This window comes from Stigmatopora nigra, chromosome 5 (assembly GCF_051989575.1).
Source record: "Stigmatopora nigra isolate UIUO_SnigA chromosome 5, RoL_Snig_1.1, whole genome shotgun sequence".
NCBI classification, from domain to species: domain Eukaryota; kingdom Metazoa; phylum Chordata; class Actinopteri; order Syngnathiformes; family Syngnathidae; genus Stigmatopora; species Stigmatopora nigra.
In genome coordinates this window covers 7,330,818-7,337,974 of record NC_135512.1, presented here as the reverse complement: position 1 = coordinate 7,337,974, position 7,157 = coordinate 7,330,818, and positions in this window count along the sequence as shown.

Below are 7,157 nucleotides of genomic sequence, written 5' to 3'. Positions count from 1 at the left end.
TTTTTTCAAGAAAAAAAGCCTTACTATACTATGTCGTTTTTTCAAGAAAAAAAGCCTTACTATACTATGTCGTTTTTTCAAGGAAAAAAGCCTTACTATACTATGTCGTTTTTTCAAGGAAAAAAGCCTTACTATACTGTCGTTTTTTCAAGGAAAAAAGCCTTACTATACTATGTCGTTTTTTCAAGGAAAAAAGCCTTACTATACTATGTCGTTTTTTCAAGACAAAAAGCCTTACTATACTATGTCGTTTTTTCAAGAAAAAAGCCTTACTATACTATGTCGTTTTTTCAAGGAAAAAAGCCTTACTATACTATGTCGTTTTTTCAAGGAAAAAAGCCTTACTATACTATGTCGTTTTTTCAAGGAAAAAAGCCTTACTATACTATGTCGTTTTTTCAAGGAAAAAAGCCTTACTATACTATGTCGTTTTTTTCAAGGAAAAAAGCCTTACTATACTATGTCGTTTTTTTCAAGGAAAAAAGCCTTACTATACTATGTCGTTTTTTCAAGGAAAAAAGCCTTACTATACTATGTCGTTTTTTCAAGGAAAAAAGCCTTACTATACTATGTCGTTTTTTTCAAGGAAAAAAGCCTTACTATACTATGTCGTTTTTTCAAGGAAAAAAGCCTTACTATACTATGTCGTTTTTTCAAGGAAAAAAGCCTTACTATACTATGTCGTTTTTTCAAGAAAAAAAGCCTTACTATACTGTCGTTTTTTCAAGAAAAAAAGCCTTACTATACTATGTCGTTTTTTCAAGAAAAAAAGCCTTACTATACTATGTCGTTTTTTCAAGGAAAAAAGCCTTACTATACTATGTCGTTTCTTCAAGGAAAAAAGCCTTACTATACTATGTCGTTTTTTCAAGGAAAAAAGCCTTACTATACTATGTCGTTTTTTCAAGGAAAAAAGCCTTACTATACTATGTCGTTTTTTCAAGAAAAAAAAGCCTTACTATACTATGTCGTTTTTTTTCAAGAAAAAAAAGCCTTACTATACTATGTCGTTTTTTTTCAAGAAAAAAAGCCTTACTATACTATGTCGTTTTTTCAAGAAAAAAAGCCTTACTATACTATGTCGTTTTTTCAAGGAAAAAAGCCTTACTATACTATGTCGTTTTTTCAAGGAAAAAAGCCTTACTATACTATGTCGTTTTTTCAAGGAAAAAAGCCTTACTATACTATGTCGTTTTTTCAAGGAAAAAAGCCTTACTATACTATGTCGTTTTTTCAAGGAAAAAAGCCTTACTATACTATGTCGTTTCTTCAAGGAAAAAAGCCTTACTATACTATGTCGTTTTTTCAAGGAAAAAAGCCTTACTATACTATGTCGTTTTTTCAAGGAAAAAAGCCTTACTATACTATGTCGTTTTTTTCAAGGAAAAAAGCCTTACTATACTATGTCGTTTTTTCAAGGAAAAAAGCCTTACTATACTATGTCGTTTTTTCAAGGAAAAAAGCCTTACTATACTATGTCGTTTTTTCAAGAAAAAAAGCCTTACTATACTGTCGTTTTTTCAAGAAAAAAAGCCTTGCTATACTATGTCGTTTTTTCAAGAAAAAAAGCCTTACTATACTATGTCGTTTTTTCAAGGAAAAAAGCCTTACTATACTATGTCGTTTCTTCAAGGAAAAAAGCCTTACTATACTATGTCGTTTTTTCAAGGAAAAAAGCCTTACTATACTATGTCGTTTTTTCAAGGAAAAAAGCCTTACTATACTATGTCGTTTTTTCAAGAAAAAAAGCCTTACTATACTGTCGTTTTTTCAAGAAAAAAAGCCTTACTATACTATGTCGTTTTTTCAAGGAAAAAAGCCTTACTATACTATGTCGTTTTTTCAAGGAAAAAAGCCTTACCCTACTATGTCGTTTTTTCAAGGAAAAAAGCCTTACTATACTATGTCGTTTTTTCAAGGGAAAAAGCCTTACTATACTATGTCGTTTTTTCAAGGAAAAAAGCCTTACTATACTGTCGTTTTTTCAAGGAAAAAAGCCTTACTATACTATGTCGTTTTTTCAAGGAAAAAAGCCTTACTATACTATGTCGTTTTTTCAAGAAAAAAGCCTTACTATACTATGTCGTTTTTTCAAGGAAAAAAGCCTTACTATACTATGTCGTTTTTTCAAGGAAAAAAGCCTTACTATACTAAGTCGTTTTTTCAAGAAAAAAGCCTTACTATACTATGTCGATTTTTCAAGGAAAAAAGCCTTACTATACTATGTCGATTTTTCAAGGAAAAAAGCCTTACTATACTATGTCGTTTTTTCAAGAAAAAAAGCCTTACTATACTTTGTCGTTTTTTCAAGAAAAAAAGCCTTACTATACTATGTCGTTTTTTCAAGGAAAAAAGCCTTACTATATGTCGTTTTTTCAAGAAAAAAGCCTTACTATACTATGTCGTTTTTTCAAGGAAAAAAGCCTTACTATACTATGTCGTTTTTTCAAGGAAAAAAGCCTTACTATACTATGTCGTTTTTTCAAGAAAAAAGCCTTACTATACTATGTCGATTTTTCAAGCAAAAAAGCCTTACTATACTATGTCATTTTTTTAAGGAAAAAAGCCTTACTATACTATGTCGTTTTTTCAAGAAAAAAAGCCTTACTATACTATGTCGTTTTTTCAAGAAAAAAAGCCTTACTATACTTTGTCGTTTTTTCAAGAAAAAAAGCCTTACTATACTATGTCGTTTTTTCAAGAAAAAAGCCTTACTATACTATGTCGTTTTTTCAAGAAAAAAAGCCTTACTATACTATGTCGTTTTTTCAAGAAAAAAAGCCTTACTATACTATGTCGTTTTTTCAAGAAAAAAAGCCTTACTATACTAGGCTTTTTTCCTTGAAAAAACGACATAGTATAGTAAGGCTTTTTTGCTTGAAAAATCGACATAGTATAGTAAGGCTTTTTTCCTTGAAAAAACGACATAGTATAGTAAGGCTTTTTTCCTTGAAAAAAACGACATAGTATAGTAAGGCTTTTTTCCTTGAAAAAACGACATAGTATAGTAAGGCTTTTTTCCTTGAAAAAACGACATAGTATAGTAAGGCTTTTTTCCTTGAAGAAACGACATAGTATAGTAAGGCTTTTTTCCTTGAAAAAACGACATAGTATAGTAAGGCTTTTTTCCTTGAAAAAACGACATAGTATAGTAAGGCTTTTTTCCTTGAAAAAACGACATAGTATAGTAAGGCTTTTTTCCTTGAAAAAACGACATAGTATAGTAAGGCTTTTTTTCTTGAAAAAACGACATAGTATAGTAAGGCTTTTTTTCTTGAAAAAAAACGACATAGTATAGTAAGGCTTTTTTTTCTTGAAAAAAAACGACATAGTATAGTAAGGCTTTTTTTTCTTGAAAAAACGACATAGTATAGTAAGGCTTTTTTCCTTGAAAAAACGACATAGTATAGTAAGGCTTTTTTCCTTGAAAAAACGACATAGTATAGTAAGGCTTTTTTCCTTGAAGAAACGACATAGTATAGTAAGGCTTTTTTCCTTGAAAAAACGACATAGTATAGTAAGGCTTTTTTTCTTGAAAAAACGACATAGTATAGTAAGGCTTTTTTTCTTGAAAAAACGACAGTATAGTAAGGCTTTTTTTCTTGAAAAAACGACATAGTATAGTAAGGCTTTTTTCCTTGAAAAAACGACATAGTATAGTAAGGCTTTTTTCCTTGAAAAAACGACATAGTATAGTAAGGCTTTTTTCCTTGAAAAAAACGACATAGTATAGTAAGGCTTTTTTCCTTGAAAAAACGACATAGTATAGTAAGGCTTTTTTCCTTGAAAAAAACGACATAGTATAGTAAGGCTTTTTTCCTTGAAAAAAACGACATAGTATAGTAAGGCTTTTTTCCTTGAAAAAAACGACATAGTATAGTAAGGCTTTTTTCCTTGAAAAAACGACATAGTATAGTAAGGCTTTTTTCCTTGAAAAAACGACATAGTATAGTAAGGCTTTTTTCCTTGAAAAAACGACATAGTATAGTAAGGCTTTTTTCCTTGAAAAAACGACATAGTATAGTAAGGCTTTTTTCTTGAAAAAACGACATAGTATAGTAAGGCTTTTTGTCTTGAAAAAACGACATAGTATAGTAAGGCTTTTTTCCTTGAAAAAACGACATAGTATAGTAAGGCTTTTTTCCTTGAAAAAACGACAGTATAGTAAGGCTTTTTTCCTTGAAAAAACGACATAGTATAGTAAGGCTTTTTTCCTTGAAAAAACGACATAGTATAGTAAGGCTTTTTTTCTTGAAAAAACGACATAGTATAGTAAGGCTTTTTTTCTTGAAAAAACGACATAGTATAGTAAGGCTTTTTTCTTGAAAAAACGACATAGTATAGTAAGGCTTTTTTTCTTGAAAAAAAACGACATAGTATAGTACGGCTTTTTTTTCTTGAAAAAACGACATAGTATAGTAAGGCTTTTTTCCTTGAAAAAACGACATAGTATAGTAAGGCTTTTTTCCTTGAAAAAACGACATAGTATAGTAAGGCTTTTTTCCTTGAAAAAACGACATAGTATAGTAAGGCTTTTTTTCTTGAAAAAAACGACATAGTATAGTAAGGCTTTTTTCCTTGAAAAAACGACATAGTATAGTAAGGCTTTTTTCCTTGAAAAAACGACATAGTATAGTAAGGCTTTTTTTCTTGAAAAAAACGACAGTATAGTAAGGCTTTTTTCCTTGAAAAAACGACATAGTATAGTAAGGCTTTTTTTCTTGAAAAAACGACATAGTATAGTAAGGCTTTTTTCTTGAAAAAACGACATAGTATAGTAAGGCTTTTTTTCTTGAAAAAAAACGACATAGTATAGTAAGGCTTTTTTTTCTTGAAAAAACGACATAGTATAGTAAGGCTTTTTTCCTTGAAAAAACGACATAGTATAGTAAGGCTTTTTTTCTTGAAAAAAACGACATAGTATAGTAAGGCTTTTTTCCTTGAAAAAACGACATAGTATAGTAAGGCTTTTTTCCTTGAAAAAACGACATAGTATAGTAAGGCTTTTTTTCTTGAAAAAAACGACAGTATAGTAAGGCTTTTTTTTCTTGAAAAAACGACATAGTATAGTAAGGCTTTTTTCTTGAAAAAACGACATAGTATAGTAAGGCTTTTTTCCTTGATAAAACGACATAGTATAGTAAGGCTTTTTTTCTTGAAAAAAACGACATAGTATAGTAAGGCTTTTTTCCTTGAAAAAACGACATTACTATACTATGTCGTTTTTTCAAGAAAAAAAGCCTTACTATACTTTGTCGTTTTTTCAAGAAAAAAAGCCTTACTATACTATGTCGTTTTTTCAAGAAAAAAGCCTTACTATACTATGTCGTTTTTTCAAGAAAAAAAGCCTTACTATACTATGTCGTTTTTTCAAGAAAAAAAGCCTTACTATACTATGTCGTTTTTTCAAGAAAAAAAGCCTTACTATACTATGTCGTTTTTTCAAGGAAAAAAGCCTTACTATACTATGTCGTTTTTTCAAGGAAAAAAGCCCTACTATACTTTGTCGTTTTTTCAAGAAAAAAAGCCTTACTATACTATGTCGTTTTTTCAAGAAAAAAAGCCTTACTATACTATGTCGTTTTTTCAAGAAAAAAGCCTTACTATACTATGTCGTTTTTTCAAGGAAAAATGCCTTACTATACTATGTCGTTTTTTCAAGGAAAAATGCCTTACTATACTATGTCGTTTTTTCAAGGAAAAAAGCCTTACAATACTATGTCGTTTTTTCAAGGAAAAAAGCCTTACTATACTATGTCGTTTTTTCAAGGAAAAAAGCCTTACTATACTATGTCGTTTTTTCAAGGAAAAAAGCCTTACTATACTATGTCGTTTTTTCAAGGAAAAAAGCCTTACTATACTATGTCGTTTTTTCAAGACAAAAAGCCTTACTATACTATGTCGTTTTTTCAAGGAAAAAAGCCTTACTGTACTATGTCGTTTTTTCAAGGAAAAAAGCCTTACTATACTATGTCGTTTTTTCAAGGAAAAAAGCCTTACTATACTATGTCGTTTTTTCAAGGAAAAAAGCCTTACTATACTATGTCGTTTTTTCAAGGAAAAAAGCCTTACTATACTATGTCGTTTTTCCAAGAAAAAAGCCTTACTGTACTGTCGTTTTTTCAAGAAAAAAAGCCTTACTATACTGTCGTTTTTTCAAGGAAAAAAAGCTTTACTATATAATGTCGTTTTTTCAAGGAAAAAAGCCTTACTATACTATGTCGAAGGCAGTTCAGAATATAACCTTTTACTGAAAAGTATGACTAAGTGTTAAATGTATTTTTCTTCTTGTTCCATTTTCCAGTCTACTTGGTTCAGAAATCAGCCAAACGATGACAGCGGGAATCAAACTCAGGTCTTCCAGACGGGAGTCCAGTGATCTAACCTCTGCGCCAACCAAGTAACTACACTTTTCTTTGTAATCATATCAATGTCTTGAGATGAAGTCTACATAAACAACTAAGTAAAAAAGTGTCCCGGCTGGGAATCGAACCCAGGTCTCCCACATGGGAGCCCAGTGATCTAACCTCTGCGCCAACCAAGTGACTACACTTTTCTTTGTAATCATTTCAATGTCATTAAGAAAAGCCTTACTATACTATGTCATTTCGGAACAAATTGTTTTGCTGAAAAATATGACTAAGTGTTTAATTTAAATTAAAAAGGTTATTCTTTTTTTTTTTCTTATTCTATTTACTCACCTACATAGTTTGGTGATCAACCAACGGACGACAGCGGGAAGCGAACCCAGGTCTCCCCGCCCGGAGTCCAGTGCACTAACCTCTGCGCCAATCAAGTGGCTACACTTTCCTTAGTAATCATTTGAGTGTCTTGACAAGAAGTACACAGAAACAACTAAGTGAAAATGTGTCCCAACCGGGATTTGAACCCAGGTCTGTCGGACGGGAGTCCAGTGCACTAACCTCTGCGCCAACCACTCGGCTACACTTTTCTTTGTCGTCATTTGAGTGTCTTAACCACAAGTCCACATAAACAGCTAAGAAGAAATGTTTCCCGACCGGGATTCGAAGCCAGACCGCCCACACAGGAGTGTCTAAAATGTTTTACTGAAAAAAATGACGAAAAAATGAGAAAAAACAGACATGTAAAATGGAGTGTATGTTTAATATCGAAGATGGACCTTTACACCAAAACCC